The 25,834-nt window shown below is 37.9% G+C and overlaps 1 long non-coding RNA gene across 1 annotated transcript in view; it reads right to left on the reverse strand.

Annotated features, from left to right (window-relative positions):
• Positions 1 to 25,834, reverse strand: part of LOC125325307 — a 221,711-nt gene that overhangs the window by 194,960 nt on the left and 917 nt on the right. The window lies entirely within an intron of this gene.

Below are 25,834 nucleotides of genomic sequence, written 5' to 3' on the forward strand. Positions count from 1 at the left end.
ATGCGAACTACTGATCAACTATATTATTATGCCAGTGCAAGTGATATCTTTTAATGTTACCAACATATAAATCAGCATTGTGAAATGGAAATAACGTGGGTTTGTGTCATCCAAGACTCAAGGGTTTCAAGGACTCAAGGATTCATGGCTGTCCATCACCTGGGTAGCTAATAATCTTATTCACAGTCCTTTATTTGTTTAGAGAGCAGATACCTTCAAGATAAACGTCTTGGGTCCTTGACTTCATTTTATGTAAATCATGAGATTGTAAGTATGAATTACGCATTTTGCAAGAGAGATGCTTTTATGACAGTTTGCACTATGAAGAGCAACGGTAACAAAATTCACCTTGAGAACAACTGAAAGTGAGTCAGAGCATATGGCAAGTAATTTACTGTAAGTGGAAGACAGAATGGAGATACTCCTGTGGAATGGTGATCACATCTCCAGCCCTCTAGAATTTCAGACCTTTCTCAAACAAAAGACTTTCTGATTTTCTGGGATTGTTGAGAAGGTATAACACTTTCTAAATGAGTTACATTATTCAGGAATTTGTAACAGTAGCGTTCTGTCTTACTCTTCACCTTTTGTTCTTAAAGGAAAAAACTCTTTTAATTGGAGGAAACAAAAATAGAAACTTTGACACTATTAGTTTTTTTCAGTTATGCCAGTTGATATGCTTTTGCTTAATCCTGGCCCAAAACACTTCTGCACCCAGCTGTAACAAACACTTAAGATTCAGCTGGGTTGCAGACCATGTAAGAATCCATAATCCTGGCTATAGCAATTAACATCTCCTGACATTGGTCACAGCCAGAATGGCTTCATGAAGGGAAAGTCTTGCCTATGGAAATTGATTTCCTTTTATGGCAGGATAACCCACCTAGCTGATCTAGGCAAGCCAGTAAATGTAATCCCTTTGGACTTCTGCAAAGCTTTTGATACACTCACAGTATCATTCTGGACAAGATGTCCAGCTCACATCTGGATAACTGTGTTATGTGATTGGGTGAGCAACTGGCTCACAGATTGAGTAAAAGAGTTATAGTGAATAGGGTAATATCAGACTTCACAAACTACAAAAGCTACACCAAACTTTCACAAAGCAGGAATCTTCCAAACATTTTCCTGGAAACTTGTGCAGATTCTCCCTTGAGTAGGGACACCTGTTTCCCTATTATTCCCAAGGGGTTAAGTGTAGGAAAATGTGTACATTATCATCACTTTGGTGGTAAGTTATACTCAACTCCTAATCAATACAATTTCTTTTGCTAGCTTTAATATAGGAACCTTGATATAGTGTACTTTTTTATGTCATACTGTAATCTACTTGGAGTTCTTTAGTTTTATACTGTGTAGTAGGTAATTCTGATTAAGATCTTTCATCTATTATCTCTTGTCTGCTTAATATTCATTTTTATAAATATATCTGATTTGCCATCATTACAACTTGCAGAGTGATTCCTTCATTTTAAGTGTGGTCAAATTCTGAGGCTAAAGCAGGGCCTGTCTGAAGCTTCCATTCGTCCCATGACAGCTAGCCATTGAGATCAGATAAGCAATCTGCCTAATACCATGTGTTGGATACAGATAATGATGTGTTATGTCCTATTTCTTGTTTTAATTTTGTCTGTGGATTTGTAAGGCTGAACATTTCTATGAGTGAAGTGATTGCAAATATTTGCCTTAACCTTTCCCCTGCCCTCCTGCCCCCCAGGTGTTCTTCAATGCTTGCTACAGATGAGCAACTGATTACTAACATTTCTTAAAGAAAAGGGTAAAAAAAGGTAAATGCAACCACACAAGTGCCACAGTGGCCTGGAACAATTTCAGAAGGGAAATGGAATGTAGGACACAACATTTTCTGTACTGTATTGTAGAAGTTTCTTTAGTTCAACCAAGGAATAATCAGAATATTGTAAACAGTCATTTTGGATTAATTTGCAGTCCATGTGTGGTTCTCTGTGACTGGATTTCAGTCAACAAGAGGAACAATTTCAGGAACAGAAGAACAAGTAAAGGACTTTAAACTAACTGTTCTTTGAGGAGCTAAACTAATTAGCCTGGCGTTTCCCACATCCCTCACAAACTCCAGTTTCCCTTCATATTCCTGACATCTGTCATTGCAACAGCCCGTGTCTGCCCAATATGCTCGGAGCCACACCAAGTTTACATGGGTTTCTTGTTTCAGACTAAGCCAGTTGATATGCATTCGCTCAATTCTTGCCCAAAACACTCCTGCACACAGCACCATCTAGTCAAGTTTATTCCTAGACTCCTCAACTCAGGACTCGTTTCCTTTTCTCCCAGAGATGCATGGATCTTCTTCTAACAACACATACTGAAAATAAAGGTCATAAGAGCAAAAGTCTCCCTTCCTTCTTCACAATGGGGACATAAACATGAGTTTCTACTTCATGTCAACACCAATTTTCATGCAACCTCTAAAACTTTAAAATTTTTTAGATCTTGCTTTAAATTGGCAAAAAGATCCATTAGCTATTAGGGTATAGATAGAGATGGAGTAATGGTCTCTGCCTCATTTCCTTAAGTAGGCAGGCAACAGATTAGGTGAAAGGATGCATTTTACAGAAAATGTTTATGTCACTATGTGTGCCATCTAAAATTTTTGAATTTGTAACTTATCACCTAATGCACATTCATTTGAAAATGGCAGGAAAAAGGAAGAACGCAAATATAAAAAATACCCCAAAAATTTCTTGGGCATAGTGGTACACATCCCAACATTATGCAGCTAGTTTAAATAAATAAATAAAATATGTAATATTTAGCTAGATAACAGCAATAAGATTACTAGTGATATGCTTTTCTGCCTTGACAGTAAATCAACATAAAAGATTTTAAAAAATGTTTCCTGTCATGTAAATGAGCTAAAATGCTGCTTCCTGAATAATAAATACTTGCACTGTGCTGTGTTACAGCAGGTCCTTATAAACAGAATATGCAGTTAACGATAGAGATAATGGAAAAGCTGACACTTCAAACACTTTTTTTATGTTGCATGGTTTTCTGAAAGACTAGAGTAAAACACTGTATGGCACACTGCAGAGAAGTCCAAGGAGAGGACTCGGCATTTAAATTTCCCAAATGAATGACATTTTTGACATTTCCCTTTAGAAAGTTCATGATGTACAGTATTTTTTTGTTCTGCTTTTTGCTAGGAAAAAAATGATCAGAATAATGATAGTAATTGGTAAACAGATGAGTGAGAAATCCCAGAAGCGATCTCATATTAAAAGGCCACACTACCTATTATCAAGGAATACTGCTCTGTAACAATTTTGGTTGACTCATAGATGGCTTTTTTGCTCTGGGTTGTTTGTTTTTTTTTTTTTTTTCTTCAAATAAAACTTTCCAGAAAGCAAGACAATACATTAAGAAGGTCTCAACAGGTCATATAATGCCTGGTAAGATCAATCACTTCTGCTACAGACATCCACATAACTTCTCTAACCAAAGCTTCCAGCAGCAGAGATCTCCACAACCCTCCCCAGGCATTAGGTGAGGTTACCTACTTCACCCACTTTAAAAGAAAATAATTTCCTAACATCTAACCTCAGTCTCTCTCAATGCAGATTAACTTACCTCTTCTCCTGCTCCCAGTAGGCCTTGTAACTGCTCTTTCTTCCCTCTATTATTCTTACCTTCTTGATTCTGCTGTTTATCCCATTTTTCCTTAAATTCGGTGCCCCAAACATGATATATCAGTTCTGCCAATATCCTATTATACATAACATAATGTAATGCTATTTATAAATTATTTTTAAATGGCAGAACTGTGTGGGTTTTTATTTAGTGTAGTATGCAATACAGTTACCATAAGCTTTTCTTCAGTTCTAAGTAAGAATTCCTTCAAATTGCGATTGTGCAGCTAATTAGTCCAAAGGGTAGCACACTGTGTAAGTCCTTGCTAAATGTCACCTAACTTTTTATAGACTATTGCTCCAGCATGTTTATCCTAATTGCGTCCTCCAAATTTCTTGCTGCTTCCTCCTCATGACCACCTGCAAGGTAAACAAGTATGCTGAATAGACCCAAACTAAACCCTCCAGAAACACATTCAGTCCCCTATTCAATAGCAGATGCTTCACACAATTAGTCTGCACAGTTTCCTAACTACTGGTGATTCAGTTTGCAGCTGTTTCATCTACCATGTATTTCTTTTTCTTGCTTAAAAGTGCAGCATGCAAAAAAAAAAAAGTCCAGGTGTTAAAGGCAAGATGCATGTCATCTTCAGTCTCTCTGACTCTAAAAGGCCTGCCACTTTTATAAAACTAAATTAGGCTGGTTTGAAAAGAGTTGCTCTCAATCAAGATGCCCTGTATAGCTTGGGTTTTCCAAAGTATTTGCCAAAGATTGTAAACTCCAGCACTTTACTTGAACTTAATTTGGGTAAATTGTCTGCAATTCTCTGATCCTCCTCTTCCATTCTCTTACGTTTTTCTGTCTTTCTGAAAATTCACTTTCTGTCAATGTTTTCTTGAACAGGAATATTTTACCCATTTCCCTAAATAGGATTATGTTAATCAGGATCAGCCAATACAACCGTAATCTCTTTCTTCCTCTTTCTACACCTACATCATTGACAATAATCATGCTAGCTACGTGAGAAGATCACCATTAATTCCCTCTTCCACTTGTAATGATTTCCCATAGATTTCTGTGCTCAAATTAAGCGGCAGTGTGGACCTCAAAGCATGTACAACCTTGACAAACCTATGTCACTCCTATTAATAAGGCAATATAAATATTCAAGCCTCTGAATCACTTCACCAGGTTTTTTATAGTGTGTAACTTTGACAGTTCTTCCTCTATTTCTTGTACATCTTATATGGCATTTAGAAATTTAAGATGGGCAGCTTTTTTCTCTTCTCTCCCCCATTAGCCCAGCAATCATGAAGTAGATTTCAGTATGTCCCAATGTTACAAAAGATATATATTTTAACATCATTATGCCATTTTTTACAACACTACATTGACTCATATCAAGTTTCCAGAAGATATAAAAGCCGCATTCCTATCCCAACTAAATCAAAGTGTCCTAACCAGCATAATTCTGGCTCACCTACCAAACAATGAGAACCCCAGAAAAAAAAGGCCAGCTGGACAATGCAAATGTGAATCAACAGCAGTGTCTCCCCACTCAAGCAGGACCTGTCTGATAAACCCAAGCAGTTTATCACCTCTAAGAAAGAACACACACAAACCATATCTGTGGCACTTTCACCCTGTCTTTCCTCCCTGACATACAAGAACTCCACTTTTCTTTTAAGGCTCCCAGGCAAATAAACTACATGTGGTGCACTTTCTCAAATGTAAGCAACTAGAAATATTTTTTTCATTGAAATTGGAACAGATTAACCCTAGTCACTTTGCAAAGAGTATTGAGACCTCCAAAGCAGAAAACATAACTCTAAAGTAAATCTCTCTGAAGAATATATTTGATTGTATTTGGATTTTAAGTCTAATGAAAGTATGTTAGAAAAACTAAACCATGAGTCTTCTATTCTTGCTGTCAGAAAAAGATAAAAGGAAAGAAAATTTGAGGGTTTTTTGTTGTTGTGGTTGTTTTTAACCTTGACACTTCCAAGAAGTCAGATCCCAAGAAACCTTGCTCAAATAACTTTAATTCTGTTAAAAAAAAAAAAAAAAAAAGGCATCACAGCCCTAGATTTTATCTCTGCTATTGACTTTTAGAAACACGTAGAGCTTACTGAGGCTCTAGTTAATTATAACTTAGTGGGGCTTTTTGTCCACAGTACTGCACACACTACATTTACAAAGTAAATTACAGCAAATTTCCCAAGGTTGGAAACCAGTGTCTAGGCAGACAGTGACAAGAGCCTATAAGCAGCGAGAGATATCACAAAAAACTTTTTTTAACAGAAAAAGAACATATAGACTTTACAAGTATCCATAAACCTCACACTAACTAGACAGAGTACACATATGGATGTGCGCACACATCTCTTTTTCTTAGCTAATGAACTAAATCATTGGGAATTCATAGCAAAGGTCATTGCTCTCTCCTGTAGGCTATTGGGTATGTCCAAACTCATTCTTTTGTGAACCTGTACTAGATCAAGGTCCAGTTTAGAGAGCAGGAAAAAAGCCTCTGCACTAATTGCAGTATCCAGTCTCAGGGTGTCACAAGCCCATTACTCTGTGCATGGCCTAAGTTTACCTAACACTTTTATCTCAATTTCCAGAGGTACTGTACTGAAAAAAAAAAAAGGCTTCAGTGGAATTTGGGGTGGCAAGTATAAGCAGCAGTGTTAAAACAAGGATCTTCAAGAGCCATATTAAATTTGAATATCCAGTACTGGCAGGGTTTAGAAGATTTGTGAACTGATGGGCACAGGAAATCCTACAGAAAACTGAATTTCTTCTTGTTTTTCCCCTTCCTTTCTCTCCTTCCCCAGTAATAAATATTAAATCAAGTTTACATATAAAGATACTGCTTCTAACATTTCTTTGGGAAGGGAGAAAGTGTTTCCCCTGGTTCTCATTAAAATGATAATATTGTAATTTAGAAAAAAAGCCATGAGAAATTATATGATGGATAACAAATAAGGCAATGGCAATAACTTTTAGGAATTACTAATAGGCAATTTTTTCTTGCCTGCAAGAGCAGAGCATATGTGAATTTCTTGTTTGTTTGAAGTAGCACTATCTCAGCCATATTCTTTTCCATGATTGCCTGACCCATCAAGATGTACCTGTCATCTTAAACATGAGACCAGCCAAAACTTAGCCCCATAGGTGGGAAGTAACCTGAACTGATTAATTTGTTTACCAAGATGTGGAAAGCCATTGGATTGCCTCTAGCCCACCTGTATTAATTAATTATACAAACATGCCCTATATAAACCTCCAAGGGGATTCTAACACCCACACCCCCACAATCCATTCTGAAATGCTGTTTTATGCTAACTCCAAAAAATACACAAAACTTCATTGAAACTGTTAAAGGAAAATGTAATTGCTAATAAGAAACATTAGTTCACTGTTAATATTCTCTTTCTTTCCCCTGAACCTCAAAGCCAGGTAAAAGATGAGTACTTTGCAGATTTGTACCCTTTCAGATTTTTTCCTTTCTCACTGCCTTAGTATTGCTTCAATGTAACTCCTGTGTTTGGGGTTTTGTTTGGTTGTTTTTTATAAAAGATATTTGGCAAAGTCCAATATCACTCACAATATACCAAAAGCATAAATATTAGAAATAAAAAATTAAATTATATGAAATACACTATAATATCAGCAAGGCTCTTTCTTCTTACTATGTAGGGCCTTTCATTAAAATCTAATACTAACACCAGATTAATGTGACAGCCATGAGTATACAAACCAAGTTACAAAGGAAATAAGCTTTTATTACTTTTCCAAAGATACAACTAGCTTAAAAGTAAGAGCGGGATGATGAAAATAGCTCAGAGGGGGAAAAAATCAAACCAAAAACCAGAGTGTTTCTGGAAAAAATGTAGTCAAATTGTTAAGCAGTTAATTGGATTGCCAGGCTTACATTTAATACAACAATCCTCCTTACACAAAGTCTTTACTTAGGCTGTGTATTTCCCCATGTACAAGCCAAGTACAAGAGGATTTAAATAAAACTTTAACATTTGAGATGTTTCAGTTCTTATGATGGAGTTAAGCACTAGTACACAATACCAATACTGCCAATAACCAGGGCCAGTAACAAAAAATAGAACTGGATTAGTCAGATGCCAAAAACACGCATGACAACACACCTCAAAATAGGTTTTGTCTGCTGGAATTCTCCAGCAAAGTGCTATGACTTCAAATGCAACAGTTGCAGAGCTCCAGCTGGAATCATCCCTCTCAAAACTCATCAGACATCGGAGTGAGTCACTCTTTATCATTCACATTAACGATAGCAAGTTTTAGGGCCATTAGTGAAGTCGAACATTAAACTTTTTCTAAACCATTGAACAGATGTTCCAGCCTTTATGCTAGCATGACTTTTTTCCTAATTGCCTCTGTTACATCCCAACAGAAACCTATTGTTCTGGCAACTCTGCACAGGACTTGAACTCCATCTGAAACTTTTCTGATCTCCTTCCACCTCTACAAACCCTTTTGCCAATTCCCTCGCAGAGGGCAGCAGCAGCTAACACCTGTGCTGCTAACAGAGTGAGGTCTCACAAGGAGATGAAGAGACAAGGCTACAAAAGTGACAGCAGCAGGAGGAGGAGGAGGAACATTTTTCACAGGTGGGTCTGAGCAAGAGGGAAGCACAGTGTGGGATGGGATGGGATGGGATGGAGCACTGAGCAGAAAGGGGCCGGACACAACTCCAACTATCCTGTTTACATTTAGTCCCTCAACAGAAATCCACTGTCATAGGTTAAGAACAAATGTTCAGAATGAGCTGTAATTAAGCCTTTTTTCTCCTTTACCCCTCCTTGCCCTTAAAGGCCATTTACTGCATGTCTTTCTGCCCCACTAGAACCCCATGAGGCTGGGGATGACACCAACAGAGTTCTTTATTTTCCAAAGACGTAACTGCAAATGGCTTCCAGCTGAAATATTAGAAATCTTTTCAAATAAAGTGACTTGATATGACTCATTTGCTAATGTCATAAGCCTGTGGCACAAAACATCTTAAAAAAGATAGTTTTGTCTAACTGCTTATTAAATAGAGTCACTTTTTATATTACTATCTTTTTGTTTTCCTTCTATATCCCAAATAATCTAATTTCTCAACAATTAAGCAGTTTGCTTTAATACACTCCTGATGATTTAAACAGGAAACAATAGAAGTAAAAGGGTATAATCTTTATCAGGTCAGTGATAGTTTCAATAGGTTGCAGTAAATTAAAAATTTCTTTATATGCAATTAAGCAACTTCATTAATATAATTGCCATTTTCCTCACTGTTTTGACTTAGTATATGCCAGTAATTATATTGAGATATACACTCATTCATGCACATACATATAATTTCAACCTACAACCTCTACATTACTTGCAGGTAAAAATCAGTAATGTGCTTCTGAAAGCTAGTTAAGAAACCACACGTAAAAAATAACATCCCATCCTGGACAGCAGTGTAAGAATCACCCTTCAGCTGTGTAAGCAAAACATATGGGAGCATATATGTGCCATATTGGCTCATTACTTAATCATTCTCTTAATAAATCAGATCCTATTTTTTTTCTAGCTACAGAGCCTGGACAACATTCAGAATCTGGACTGAAATCTGAAATGCCATGCCGGAGTACAATGCTGCTCCAATACCAGATAGAATACTACTCTGCTCTAAAACTTCATGTTTCCAACTTTGGAGAAGAAGGAGTTATGTTATGAAACTAGTAAAAAAAAAAAAAAGTCCAAAAATGTTATGATTGTCTATCTTGCAGAAGGGAAGCAATTTTCAGCCAAGTAATTGGTACATTTTCTTAGTGCATTATGTTTCTCAAAACATGTTACTGTAGGTGGAGATTAGCATCCCTTTTCTTCAAGAGGAAAATTACTTGTCTTCTATACTGACTGGAGCTGTCATTCCAAGAGCTGACAAATGTTAACAATCTCTGGAGGTGTTCTTTACAAACATCTCAAAAATAAATAAATATATTCAGATCAAGGATCCAATGACCAAAGAAAGGTTATAAATAGAAGGAAAATACCACTGTTTGCATATTCAAATGCATCACATATCCATCATTTCCAACATAAGGAAATCTATTTTAAAATAGCTAAATTGGCACATTAACAACTAATATGGAACCTTGCCAGAGAAAGAACACAAATATTATTTATTAACAACAAAAAAAGTTTGCTGTATCTCCCATTTTGCAGATAACATCAAAGAGGAAATGAAAATGGGCAACAGTTCCATTCCAGCCATCCAATCTAGTAATCTGTGCAGACAAATTAGCAAAACCCTTACCTCTGGAATTAGAAAACTGCACAGATATTGTTCTTTAAATCTTCTTGTTCATCATATCCTCACTGCAGTTTCTTGAAACTGTTTCCAGTGCTTGCAACAACAAAACATGAAGCTGCATTGTGTTATCCCACATGCTGAAAGCAGGTCCACAAAGTCCAAACAAAGCAATTTGCTCAACTCAATTTATTAAAGCACAGTAACTACCATAATTTGTTTAAACTATGATTCCAATGCCCCATGACACTGTCCGTGTGTATAGCGCACTTAAACATTTAAAATTTCAACCATAAAACTCATCTTGGTTTAAAAAATTTATAGCAGTACACTAATACACACAACATGAAAGGACACCTAAACACTTCTTATTTGCAAGAAATTGTCAATCACAGAACAAGGTGCTTTACTGAGATTTTGACTGAGAAACTCTCTTACCCTTCCTGAAATACTTCAGAATAGTGGCTGCTCTTGGCCACATGACATGGAGGGTCCTGTGCAGGGCCAGGAATTGGACTAGATGATCCTTGTGGGTCCCTTCCAACTCAGCCTATTCTGTGATTAAAATCAGAACAAAGTGGAAAAGATCTTTTTTTCCCAAGGTGAGACTTCTGATAGGAGAAAACTACCAACATATCAGAAAACCTTAGCTAAAATTACAGCTGTACAGGATGTAGGACCACCTTCAGAGTACTACCTAAACAGTAATCAAAATAACTGAAAAAAATTAGCAGTCAATACAGCTCACTAATGTAATATCCAAAAAAGTAAGAAAAAAGGAACAGACTAGGAGATTGTCATTATACTTTCAAAACTTTTCATTTCTCAATCTCCTGTTGTAAACCAAGGATTTAATTTTAATATAAAATTAGTGCCCTATCAGATGAATAACAGAAATATAAATAAATCAGCCTTGCAACTAGTTTAGCCCAGGGCTATAAGAAACTCTTCTAAATGAACTATGAAGCACACCACAGAATTCTCAATGCGTTTAAAGAGTCTCCTTCTTGCAAGAGATGGACTTTATTCACCCTGCTTTGAGCCACATTACCTTCAAGCACATGATCATCACATGATGGGCTCTGCCCAACATACAACCCCACATAAATTTATAGGCTCTAAACAATGGGATTTAGAAATAGTGGATGAAAAATTTGCTGTGGGGAAGAGGGGATGGAAGACTTAAGACCTAATTATTTCAGTCTTAGAGAAGAATTAGTATCTCAAATGATAAACAAGACAAAGTAATACAGACTGAGGGCATGCAAGCAGGCAATATTTTTTTAGGGTCAGACTATACCTGCTTTGTGCAGTAAAACAAGAAATGACAGCTTCAAACCAAGAACTGCAAAACACCCCACTGGCTACAAGGCAGAGCTTCATGTTTCCTTAGCCCTTCATCTTCTCCATTATGAGGTGTAACCTTCACCAGATGCAGTGCCTGATTTCAGCATTTTCTTTCAGTTACTGTAGAGACAGACCTGGATTCCATCCCCTCATTCCACAGGTGGAAGGGACACAAGGCAGCCCACTATGGATGAGCTACACCTACCCCACCTAAGAAACACTTCTCAGGTATCCTCCTACACATAGCCAATCATCTACATCCTGCAAAATTTGAGAAGCAGAACCATTCAGCAGGATCAGATTTGTAGCAGAAAGGTAGACATCAAAATTTTCTTTTGCTGATTAGATGTATAGGAGAACAACTTAGTACATTAGAGTCTCTGAAAAGCTTAAATGAAAGACTCATTGTTACTTACTTCATTCAGTTTGTTATATGAAAGCTCATATAGTGGAGAAAGGAAGGAAACTGTGATACCTTATCAATGAAGGGCCGTTATTTTAAAAGTAATTCATGAAAAGAATAGCATGTATTGTAGAAAATAATTATGAATAAATACATTCTGCCAGTACACAGGGTATGAGCTTGAGTAAAATACTGTTTCTTCTAAAGACAGAATGTCATACCCATATAGTCAAACCTATTTGATAATTCTTCCTTTCAGTAAGACTGGGATTATTCATTAGCTGACTGAAGCACTGTAGTACGTGCACTGACCTTGTGCAATGCTTGTTATTAATGACTCTTTTGATCATACAATTTCTTTACTTGCAAATAGGAACAGTTTTGTGTCATTAGCCATGGTAAAGCACCAGTTTAACTTGCACTGGAACAAGGAAGATGTGGGAATAAGCCGAAGTTAAAACTTTCTGATACTAAAGAGCAGGTTGCCTGCTGTCTTCAGCATTGGCATTTAAGTTCACTGCAGCTCAACTCATTTTGTATCAGAGGAGATTTATATCAAGCTGTGGGAAGGCATGTCAGCTTCTGGTTCTGTCTTACAGAATTACCATCAAGAACACAGATTATAAGAAGCAAAAAGTAAAAGCAAAGTTAGGGGAATATTTCATGCGCTACCAAAACTTGTGAAGGTTACTTTGGTGCTAGACATATTTTCTAAACATCTTGCTCTTTGAGATACTTCTTGAAAAGAAAGATTTTCTCTTCTAATTGATGTGTATAGTGATTCTATATACATGCAAGCCAGTATCAAAATACATAATTTGCTTTGTCTTATTCTGAAGTAAAATTTACTGTTCATTTGTCCTTTTGCTGCCTCCTTATGCTGAGATCCCCAAAGATGCAGTGCCAACTGCAAACATTCACAAGGACATTTTGACCATGGTATTTGACTACTCAAATTGAGGAAAAAAGCACCTTGAAGGTGTAACCTGAGTAATTTGCATCCTGAAAAAGAAAATCTCATTTTCTATCTGGGATACAACTGAAACCCCAAGTTTGGTATTTCCTCTCAGAATATTACTTTATTTATAGTAGATTTTATGATACACTGTTTCACAAGCAAAAGTATTTTCAATAGCATTGAAATATATGACTATGCAAATACAGGCACATAGGGAAAAAAAATCTCAAATTTTCTTTTTGTTCAAATATTTAGCTGTGAACATGCTTTTTCAAACACAGCACGATTACTTTAAATTTCACTGCACTAAGACAGAACTTTTTTATTGGAAAAAGTTTGATATCACCAAGTCAAAAAGAGCCCACATACAAAAAAATCCCTCCCTATTGTTCTACTGCCTTCCATTGCTGTTACATCAGCCCAATAGTTGTGACAAATTAACTCTCTGCAGCCAAGTGAATTTCTATTAGCAACTTCTTATGGAGGAAAGTGAAAACAGGATAGTCAAGGGCTCTGCCCATCAGACAAAGCCAGCTGTCATTCTGCTTAACTTCTACAACAAATGTCCTCAGACCCACAGGAGAGAAAAGAAATACCATTTGGCATTTAAACTTGAGGTGCCAGGACTCATTAAAGTGGAAAACAAGCCTGGATTGATTACTCCGATTTTAAAAGGTCATGAATTGCTAAGGTTTTTTTGTTTCTTTTAATGCATATTTAGTTGTTTTACAAGGCAATTGTTTTAAATTGTAAATTATAACCCTGTATAATGGGTACTGCCTTAATTGGATTTTAACTATATGCTAATCTGAAAGGGGGGGGGAGATTGTTTCATGCTTTCTCAAGGTCTGCTAATAAAGACTGCACAACCCACAAAAATACTAATTGAGATCAATATAACTAACTTTTATAACTGAGTATATCCATGTGACTTAAGGTGCAGAGCTTCTACAAATCATGGCCTTTTTGAAACATTTAAATTTCATTTGAAAGTACCATTTTTGCTTCCATGGCATGACCAGTGATTTGTACCTACCATTTTCCAAGCAGACATGTAGAGAAAAGCAGTGCAGAGAAGAACGTAACTACAGTAAAATAAGTAGACCAACTCATAAAGGTTTCACCTGTGCTGTGTGGTTCCAAGATACAGCATTACAATCAAAGTCTAGCTTGGTCTCAAAATCAAACCAAAGACCTTCTAGAATCAGCAGTATAAAAACTTTTTCACCTTCAACATTTCACTCAGACTTTGCCCATGGACTCACACAAACTCATAACTGTCTTTTTTTCTTTTACAGATTGTACTGATCATTTCACCTTTAATCCTAACAAATTTACTGCAGTGATGCCAAAATAAAAGACAGAGATCTTATCAGTACAATCAGCAGTAAAATAGCTGCAGCGCTATTTTCACTCATGACCTCATCTTTGAAAAAAAAATCTTTTTCAAAAACATTTCTCCTTAAAGAAAATAAACATTCTTCAGACAGTAATGTCAAATTTAAGTAACTGGAAATAGAGAAGAAATAAGGCCAGCACATCTGATGTATCCATACGATTAGGAGATTAATAACATCCTAACCAGCCTCACCCTTGACTGTCGGACGTGGGGTGGCAGATCCCAACACCAGAGGAGCATTCAGTCAGAAGGGAGCAGAGGACAGCTGCACAGCTAATGGGATGTGTCACTCCAATACCCAGTCCCAGTGCAGCAATCAACTGATGTACAGCCACCATTCAAAATTGCTCTAATTTGGTGGTTATCATCTATTTTTCTAATATCTTGGTAACAGGAAGAAACATAAATATGTGCTTAAATATGCTGTCCACATCACACAAAAGTTGAAGGCTAATCTTACTTCCTTTACATCAATACCTCCAACAGAAAATTGGTATAGAGGCAGTTCTGTTGAACCTGACCTTCGCAGCTGCATCACTGTCTGCAACCACTGACCAAAATTACAGCATACAGACTGTTCCACTCCCTCCCATATCTCAATTTTCCATGCACAGCCACCACATTTCTTCTTTGGAGTTTTGATTAATACAAGTATTATCACATGGATTAAAATGTATTTAAGGACAGTAGTTTAGACGTAACTGTTTCATAAAAGCTCTCTGTTACAGCATGGTTTACAACTGCTTTACAGGTCAAGCTGTCCCTACACAGTGCATACAGAACCGATGAATAATCACTAGTACCTTTTCAAGTCTCTGAAACAGCTGAAGACCAAAGATATAATAAGAAGCCAAAATAATACCCATAACCTTTCCCCCATAATGGATCACTTCAGAAGTTCTCTTCTGGAACAAAGTGCATCTGAAGTTACTTGTAGAGGTTATACGTTCACAAGTCCAGAAAGGGATCCATCAGAATGCTCAAATAATCACAATAAAAAAAGTGCTTTAAAATCTGAGAAAATCTGCACAGGAATACCCATCAACGCACTGAGATGTGGGAAGCAAATTAGTTTTAATTTTCCAAAGATACCCACCTGGAGCTGCTAGTCATTTCTACATTTACACTGGAACTTCAAAGAGCACCACAGTGAAAATATACATTCCACTTGAAGATGTACACCTAACACCCATCTTAGAAAAACTTACCTTCTGTCCTGAGCAGCATTTCAGACACTATACCTATTCTGTTATGGCTTTTGTTTTGTTGATTAAAGGGGTTTTGTTGTTTTTAGCTTGAAAGGCACTTTACTCTTACTAAAGCAAATCACTCCATAGTGCACTGTCAGTGACAGTCCTGCATACTAAAATGATGCTAAGTCTTCACAATGAGATTTTCTGTTGGTGCCCAGAAACACATCTGCAAGAAAGGGTTTATTCAGAACTAGGCTTTTACACTAAAATAATAATGTTCATATTCCCTCTCCCTCACAGCTGCTGCTGATTACAGGCTCAAGATGAGACATTAGCTAGTTTGGAAATACAGACCTTAAATATTACTCTTTTATTTAACTGTTTACCTTCTGATCTGACTCTTGGCATCTGCAGTTTATAATCAACAAACCTTTCCAAAAGCTTCCATATTTTAATTACAGATACAGGCAGAAATTGTTCAACAGAATATAGGAAAAAAAGACCTTCACACTCATCATGGGGCTGGCAGTCTCTGAAACTTTGCCTGCCTACTTCACCCAGCAATAGGCAGAGTGCTGTTGGATGGGAATTTATCATGTCCTCTGGTGATAATAACTAGAATTTCCCAAGATTAGACACACACCTGTGCCCAAAGTCACCCCGTGCAACACTGCCACGCTTTCTGCACGCAGCTGTGTGCCTGTGGAGCACTTCAGTGTGCAGGACAGACTAATTTCTGAAGCTCTTACCTAGCAATGTGTGCCTGTGGAGCACTTCAGTGTGCAGGACAGACTAATTTCTGAAGCTCTTACCTAGTAATGAAGCAAGCATAAACTCAGCTTTTAGGAATGAAAGGACCCTAGAGTTTAAGTGCAGCATCCACACACGTGTTGGAAAAAGGCATTTGTTTAATGCATATGCTTCTCTTTAAACATAACCTCTGGGCACCAGTGTTACATTAGCAGTGTCCACCATCAGTCAGGATGAAAGAGTAAATAGGACTGATAAACAATTAGCAATTTCTTTCTGATTAATTTAACAAAAGCATTCATGTTGGAAGGGAGCTCTGGAAGTCATCTGGTCCAACCCCCTACTCAAAGCAGGGCCAACTACAGCAGGTTGCTCAGTGCTGCACCCAATCAGGTTTTGAGTATCTCCAAGGATGGAGATGTCACAAACTCTCTGGGCAGCCTGGTCCAGTATTCAGCCACCCTAAAAAGAATAAATCTTTACTGCATTCAAACAGATTTTCCTATATTTCACTTAGTGCCCATTGCTTCTCTGGGCACACTGAGAAGAGCCTGACTTCATCTTCTTTATTCACCTCCCCATCAGGCCATTACACACATGGATAAGATCCCCCTGAGCTTCCCCTCTCCAGGCTGAACACTACCAGCTCTCTCAGCCTCTCATTGTGAGTCAGATTCCCCAAGACCTTTGATCTTCTCCATGATGCTTTGCTGGACACACTCCACTCTCTTGTAGTGAGATAGGCAGCAGTAGACACAACCCTCCTGCTGTGTCTCACCGGGGCTGAGCAGAGGGGAGCAGCATAAGTGAGCATGTAATTTTAACTAGATTCAGTGTTGCACACACCCTTCCCATACAGCTGAGAAGCAATAACCGGTCTGAAAGACAGAGCAATCCTTTCTCATACTTCTGAACTACAGAACTTGAATTTATACTTCAAAATGTTGTGAATTTATGAAGTTCACACTGCTGTGAAAGTAAAACCACTTTCATCCTGAGATGTAAATCTGAATTAGCAAAATCGTTGCACTTGTTACATAACCTAGAAAGTAAAATATAATCACAGTTGTCCTTTCACTTGCCCAAGCTTGTCATGCTGATGCCAAAAGCAGTACACTTGGAAAAGTGTATTTCTACAGTATTAAAGAATTACTAAAGGAAATAAAATCATAATTCATATAAAACTATTATGACCTCCAGCCTTCAGAACTGCCAATATAATAGCATCAAATTTACCCTTAGAGACTTTTGCTAATAGCTAACCTAATAGCTAATAATATTAGTAGCTAATGAGTAATCTACAGGACTCCATTTTTATATTGTATGTATATAAATTACACACATATCCATACACATGATTCTAAAAAAAGACCCAGTTCATCTTAGATCAATTTCTGAGTAAGCACAGGAGTAAATATAGCTTAAGCTTGAAATTCTTCCTGTGGTGATTCATTTGTTTTTGCCATGTGTCTTGTGCAATGGGATCTATACATTAGGACAACGAAACAGCCTTCCTCTGCGTGGGCAGAACCTAGCGTGCTGTCAAGGCTACTGAAATATGAGCAGAAACAAAAAGACTAAAACCAGCTTTTGAATGCAAGATATTTTACATGTAACTTAGAATATAGGCTTCCTGCCTTTTCTTTGGAAGCAGAACTCCACCTTATCAGATCACAGTTCAACACTTTGTACCACAAATTTATGTAAGACCCTGCATTACAAAAATAACTGAGGTAAAGGGCATTTTTAAAAGAGCTCCAGGGTAGTTATTAGAACAAACCCACTTGCACCTTAACATGAATACAGGCTCAGTCTGGCTTTTTAAAAAAAGCTGGGCTTTTAACTCCATATAAAACTTTTTATTTCCTAATGCTCAGTATTTTAAAACAGGACTAAAAAAAAAAAATAAGAAAGGCAAAACACATCCAATTCTTATGCTACAAGGAGAAACCCTTTTAAAGTAATGTGGTCCCATTCTGTGATTCAAAAGTAATACTTTCAGGACTGTATATAACACCGTACGAATGGATGCCTAGAATATCCCCGACAAGAAATGCTGGAGTGACCTGCATTATCCTGCCCAGGAGACAATCTGCTAAATATGCATCTGGTTAACATTGAGTAGTTGCCCTTTTCAGGATTATAACTTTTTCTTTGTCATCTCTGACTATCCATATGTCTGTATAGATAGATATCTCTCAGCAAAGGTTTACAGTTACAGCAGTAGGCAAGTGCAAGCTCACTCTGTCCATGCATTGGGAAGACATTTCTTAGTGGGATACCATCAGTTTGCACACAGCATCATACATCACACAAACCCCAATCCCATACCCATTCTGGCTTATTTCTGGCTCCACTTGTGCACCAGACACCTCAATGCCACAAAACTGTTTTGGTACCTATTCTCATGTTTTAGGTATTTTACTCACATTTTTGCTTTCTTTAGATTTTTCCAGATATAGTTATGAAATACTAGTGAGTCAAAAATCCCATTTTTCTAACAGTTATTCATGAGGTTGGAGTTGAAATCAAAAAATGCACATATGAGCCTTCTTTACCAGCTACTAAAATTCCTGTGTTAAGTTCTTCAGGTTCAGTAGAAGGTTGTAATTATAAAGCAAGCAGGATAAATTATTTCAAGTTAAGGTAAAACTCTCCCAATGAAGTTCAGCCAAAGCAGAAGGTATTTTCAGGCACGGCATTTCATCTACCTGCCCTACTGCCTCCAATCCCCTGCCACCAGTTTCTGGTGCTCAGGTCCATGTACCTGTATGGAGCTGATAGTTCAGTTCAGTGACAAACAGGAAGTGTTTTGAAAAGTGATTAATTCCTCAACAGTTATTAAGTACTCCAAAGCAGTTATTCAATAGACAATAGACTCTCGCTAGAATAACACTACTTTTAATATACACACTGCTGATATTCTTCTTTGTGTTAGAGGATCTTCGGGTACAAATTTGAATTTGACTTCTCCCTGCTTTACAGAAAGAGCACAAATGATGTCAAATCTCTTTTTGTTCAGGTATAAAACTTGCTGCTAGAGACTAGCTAGAACACTGAAGTTTGAAGGCACAGCCTTATTAAATATTAATATTCTGCTGGATTTTTATATTCCATTTCAATATATTTGCGGCCAATAACCATCCATTTTCCCTCACTTGCAGAAGCTGAGCAGGTGTGCAGGTAGCTGGTTACCAAGACAACATACTGGCAAGGGATTAGAGCAGACACTTGTATGTGTATAAGTCTGAATAATGCAAACACTGTTAAGTGATACATTTTTCATTATTCGAATATCACATGATGTTTTATGCCATTTAATATTTTTTGCCTGTTGAACACGCTCCTGTTAAGAACCCAATTCAAACCTCACAAGCAAATGTAATTATAGTTTCATTATAACAATGAAAATACCACTTTATGCATTTCTTCCATGAGCCCAATAAGTAGTTATACAAACATCTGTTCCATTTCCTACATCTCACATTTGGAAGAAATAAGCACCAAGACACAGACATTTATAAAAACAAAAGCAAGACAAAGAAATTAATCAGAACTTTATCAGATATATAAGCACTTCACCAAGAAGGCTGGGTACTTTGACAAGGCATGTCTTTGCAGTAATTCTTGCCTCATTGCTCTAGAGACAGATACCAGTCCTTTAGTAATGTCTTAAATTTTGTTTTGTTAAACTGTGGAGAGCACTGCAGAACATTTTAAAGTGTTATATCAACAAACTATGAATTACAGTGTTAAGCAACAACCTTTAATAAAAGAAATGAGCACAGGTAAATAGAAACCACATTTTAAAATGTCTTTCTGTTCTTAGAGACAATTTGAAATACATCTATTCAAAACAAAACCTTCATAGATATTTGAATATATACCACCACATCCTAATTTTAATGCTTCATTTTTATTTTACACATACTGCCAGAGGACAGAAAACCTATGTCTTTCTCCATACTTCTCATAGTAATAGCACATTTCAGCTGCACAAAAATATGTCGAGAAAAGCACAAAATAATGAGAAATGGCTCTTTTTTGATCCACTACATACAAGATCAAACAGCTGCATTTTATAATTCAGCAAACCTCAATCCCCACTTTACCCATGACAATTGTCCATAATATGAGAGGGAGAAATGCTGAAGTTTCCTCATGAAAATAGAAAATGGTAAGTGCTACTATCATTCTGTTTTCAGCAACGTGAAGGAGAAAGAGATACAAGTCCATGGGCCTTCCAACAGGTATTTCTAGGACTGAAAGTAGGAGCAAAAGGTTCAAGTGCCTCTACTTTAAATTTGTAGATTTCAAAATGAGGAAGATAAAACCTGATGTATTTTAATGGATACACCTGGGCTTTTCAAAGGCAAAGAAGAACAGAAAAGACAAGTTCATTTGCTTTCCATTCTCCTTCTATACTGTAACTACTTCCCGCTATAGGCAAACTGCCTACCCTTGCCCAAAAGCATAGCAACAATTATTCTGCCTCAACAAACATTTTCAGGTGTGTTCCAAAATCAGATCTCCACAAAATACTTAAAATTATTTGAGTTTTATCTCATTTCAAACTTTTCACTGAGCTCAGAAGATATAGAGGTACCTGGTGGGTATTATAAACCCACCAGGGTTTATAACCCACTTCTAGTAGTTGAAACTATCCTCCTTTGAAATACCTAGTGGCTAGAAAATTCACCTGTCCTGGTGCCTCTGAAAGTCCTGCTAAAAACAAAGATGCTTTGGAAAAACCTGCACACCCAGGATCTAAGGGTAGGAGGGAATTAAGGGTAGAACATCAACAGCTGAGTACTTTAAAACAGGCTTAGGCTGCTGAAGTCTGTGGGGATGAAGAAAGCGTTTATGTATTTCTCAGCACTGTGGCTTTAGGGCTTTCAATATCACAAAGTCAACAAAAATTAGACTCCCTGAGCTTTGACACGCCTGAGCTTGAAAAACCTTACTCTTAAATCTTCACAGCTGAAAGATGCAAACCCTGGAAACACTTCATCAGAGGTGACTGATCGCTGGAGAAATCCCATTCAGTTCAATGAAGCAACTTGCATGGCCAAAATGATGCTTTTAATTAACTATTTCCAGGAGTCGCATTTTTAATTTTGCTGCAGACTGCTCAGAAAAGATGAGAGACTCAACCTGTCAACTGCTTAATTAGACTGGGTTTCAATTCTCAGACTAGCTTCCTCCAAAGAAAATGCCATCTGTTTCATGTTGCAAACTCCCCTAGATGTCCCACACAGCTTGATACTGAATTCTAGATAAATACTTCTTAAAATCAAAGATCAAACCATGCAAAGAGACTCTTGTAGGGTTAATGCCTCCATAAGCTCACTGAAGTCAGTGAGACTTTACAAGAGAATTAATTTTTTTCACCCCAAAGGCCTTTCCTGCCTGGCCACTAGACTAACTACCCAGTAAGGAGGGAAGATAAGAGATAATACAGATAATCAGAATTCCAGATAAAATATAATGTATTGAAATTAAAAATGCTACAAGTCTATTTCATGATGTAATTTTTAAAGGATCAACTAGTTCTCTGCTCCTATTGCTTTTCACAGAATATTTGTGCCTAACATACAAAACAGTGGTATAATACACAGCTAAAGTTTATTGTCATTGGAGGGTAGACTAGTATGTACCTCTTGACCTACCACAAGCATAAAGTGCTAGAGAAACCTCAGCAAACAGCCAAATGCCTACCTAGCTGCTGCTCACTCCTCTTCAGAAGGAAACAGGGAGAAAATAGGATGACAAAGCTTGTGGGTGGAGATAAAGGCAGAGATACTGCTTACCAACTACCTTCACAGGCAAGACAGATTTGACAGATGAAAACTCCTTCAATTTATTGCCAAGAGAAACACAGACAATCATTAAAGCAACATCCTTTCTCCATTCTCTTCCAGACTCAATTTCACTCCTCCACCCTCCAACCCCTGAGCAGCATGGGGGAAACAGGGACATTACAGTCAGTACACAATGGTTCCTCTCTACTACCCTCTTCCCTGTCACTCTTCTCCCTTGCTCCAGAAGGGTCTCTTCCCAAAGGCTGCTGTTCTTCAGGTAAAAATTTGTCTTCAGTGTGGGCTCCTCCTCAGGCTACAGTATCTGCCAAGGTACCATGAAGCATCTTTTCCTCCCCCTCCACCTTCTTCTTCTCTGACCTCTGCTTCCCTCTACTGTTTGTCACACTTTTCCCCCTCCTCCTTTTCCTGCCCAGCATTTTTTGTCCCCTTTTTACAGAGGTGCAACACTCATGGCTGATGGGCTACTGTGTATTGTGGTGGGTCCACTGGAGCTGACCATGTCCAGCTTGGGGTGGCCTCTGGCACCTTCTCACAGAGGGCACCACTGCAGCTCACCACCCTCAAAACTCCCTCTCCAGGGACACCCAGTGCAATGCCAAACACCTAGAAGTTCTTGGAAAGAGACAGAGATTGAACAGCATATCAAAGTCTCAAATTTCAGCCAGAAATCAAACACTGTGGCATCATCCACAAGGAATTACAGATTAGAGCGGGGAAAGAGAGGAAAACCCTTGTGATACAACATAAAGTTCTGGGGATGTTAAGGTAGAGAATTACCTCTCTTGAAATAGGACCATAAAGAAAGCCACTTCATTTTAGCTCTTAGGGATGAGGGAGAAAGTTTACTGAACTTAAATTTCACTCATCTTCACAATATAACCACGATTTCTCAACTGCATTTACAGCAGTAGCACTGCAAAAGGCCAAGCAGTGCTGACCTCAGTAGCAGCACAGAACTGTTTGTGCTGGAGAGATCACAGGCCCGTGAATAATTACCCACTCTGCTCCAGTCTCTTCAGAGCCATTGCTTTATGAGATTTTGTGATTCTTAACCTTTATTTTATTGTGCTCATATCATTATCAATTATATCGGGTTTAGGTTGGTGCATTTGCCCAAGTGTTTCTCATTCCACCTCTGCTGTTGTCAAACTTTGGTCTCTAAGATTCCTTCATTAAACATACGCTTGTATCAATATCCACTACATTTGCCTACAGCACTTCCCTTGCTGAAGGGGGCTCTCTTATATGCCTTCAAAGAGGGGCTTTCAAAGATGTAACATAAACATGACTCTGTTCAATTTAATTACAACAGAAAGAGATATTCCCCGTGGTCTCTGGCAATCCAAACATTATAGAGCAGAGACTTCAACTAAGAGGTAATCTGATTAAAAAAACTTGCTGGCAAACAGTTTTAGTTTAAGCTTCCATAAAACTCCAATATGTTATATTTTATTTTTATTGAGGTTATGTATGTTATCTATTTAAGAATCTAGTTCCTCATTTTTAATAATAAACCTAAAGCATTTAAACTAACAGCTTTAAAACATTCAATATCGTCAACAGCCACCCTATTAGTCATTATCACACACGCATAGCTGCTTGTACAAACTGTGATGGCCTCCAGTAAATAAACTGGAAGAGAAATTAAATTTTCACACTAATATAAATAAACTCAGCAACTTCTCTTTCATAAATGATACTGTTTATATATCAAAGTGATATTTTTCAGGCAAAAGAAATTATAATATCCAATCGTACCCTTTTTCCATATGTTTTGGGTGGGTTTTTGGTTTTGTTTTTTTAAATCAAAGCACTGCTGTAATTTGATCTCCTAATTTATTACCACAGCCTGAAACTTCTGAATTGTAAAACATTAAGTTCTGCATCCTGCTGCTGATTCTTCTTTAATGAAAGAGAGCAAACATTGTTTTTCATCCTCTCCAACCTTTCAAATACCTTTTACATAATCAACCTCATAGTTCTATTGATTCCTGTAGAGTTAAACTGCAGGATTTGTGATAAGGTTTTTTATCAAATCCAGTGCCACTCCAGAAACTGAGCATTAGCAATGTTTACAAAACTGCTGCACCATTTTCTCCCACTAACAGGGGAAAAAAAATAAGCCAGCTATAAAGACCATAAAATCTAGTTGTCTTCCATGCTTTCAGTGTCTGAAATTGGAAGAATTGCTGTTGCTTCAAATCTGTTTCTTCACAGCAAGAGGCAGTTACAGGCACCTGTAAAAGTAACATTTTCAACTGAGAGCTCTTACAAGGGTTGTTTTTCCTGGACATCTACTTCTGTCAATGTATAAACAAGGATGATGAGTGCTACAGCACTCACAGTGACAATTTCTCATCATGTTTCCCTAACACGTCTGGCCTAATCATCCACAGGGACAGCTAATTTATTTTATAGTTCTGGCTAAGAAGAGTGGCTAAAATTTAGTCCATTTGAAACTGAGGCAGTATGGACATAAGAAAACAAAAGTAAAAACTTAGTAAGGATGTCAACTCATGCCTAAAGGAGTATGGTATGACTCCACTGTGCACACACACTGAGACTGTGTTTTGGTACTCAAATGGAAAACAAGTAACTGCATTCTTTCTGCATCCACAATCATCTACTCTTCATGCTCACATTCAGCACAGATTTAAAACTTCCCAACACCCTACAAAAACATCCAGCTGTAGAGCAGAACAGTGGAAGACAGAAATCTGGTGAGGAATAAAAACGGTCAGGGATCAAGGGCACTGTCACATGGGAATGGAGGACCTGCAACAGCAGGGAGCTAGTTAGATTTGCTTTCTGTGATGATTCTGAACGTAGAAAAACATCTAGGATTGCATCTATGGTGGAAAAAAAAGGGCAAAATCTAATTTAGTCCTGCTGGCTCCCAGTAAGCAAACAGCAGAATGCTTGGAGCCTAGCTAGAATTTCTATAATATCAACATGGTACAGACACATAATAAAACATTTATTCCTTTCCCAAACACTAAGTAAAAACAGATAGCTAAAAACATGTAGCTTAAAGCTCTGGCTGTAGGCTCCCCCCTACCTGCCAGAACATACTGAATGTCATCTTAAAAAAAATGCAGTCATACAACCACATACAGCAGCCTTGGTAAGGGGAAACAGCCACCTACTGCAGTTCCAGCTGATCCAACCTACCTTTGTGTTACAGTGCCTGCAGTTTGCCCTGGGAGCGCTGCTTTCCCCAGCTGGTTACTCCAGGAATTAATTTAAAAAAAACTTGAGATTGCAGTACCAGGGTACTGAACTACCAAACCTTTATGGAAAAAACCTGTGGCTTTCTGAGCAAAACCACAAGGCACATGGAGTCAGCTCAGGTTCACAGCCACTTGTCTCCTGCCCTGATTTAGTCCCAACAGGTTGGTTCTGATGCCTACAAAGACACCAGTGGATCTGCACTGAATACTTCAGCACTCCAGTTCTGGGAAGACTGGCTAACTTGGCATTAGCATAGCATGAAAATCTGGATTCATTTCATTATTCATTCATTATCCAACCTGATAAACACCCTAGAAAGCCAAGCAGCTCTTTGTGAAGCCAGCCTGGCCCTATCAGGACTCACATGGTCAGGCAATGTCCAGAAGCAGCAGTACTACTGAGATGGCTCCGGAACAGCTTAGTTCAATCTGAATCTCACAGTACTGGTGCTACCAAACCCTGCCAGAATGAGAAGGTTCTTCATAAGGCCAGCTCTGCTTAGTCTTTTGTTGTCTGATCACACACTGACAGCTGGAATCCCTGTACCAGGACAAAAGATGTGGACGTCTTCCTCCACCCCTCAGCACTATCTCCTCAGGTCACAAACTGCTTCAGCTTCCAGAGTGCTACAGTTTTGTCAGGTGGATGGTTCACAGTGAGTGCATCTTACATGTGGCAGCAGACATGGATATTTGAGTAAAGCTAGCAATGGCAGCATACCACATACAATTTCATCTGTGCCCTTTTAAGCAAGGTGCCCTTATTTAATTTCTGTGCTTCCACAGAAGCACTAGAAGAAAACT

This window comes from Corvus hawaiiensis, chromosome 4, assembly GCF_020740725.1.
Source record: "Corvus hawaiiensis isolate bCorHaw1 chromosome 4, bCorHaw1.pri.cur, whole genome shotgun sequence".
Lineage (NCBI taxonomy): Eukaryota > Metazoa > Chordata > Aves > Passeriformes > Corvidae > Corvus > Corvus hawaiiensis.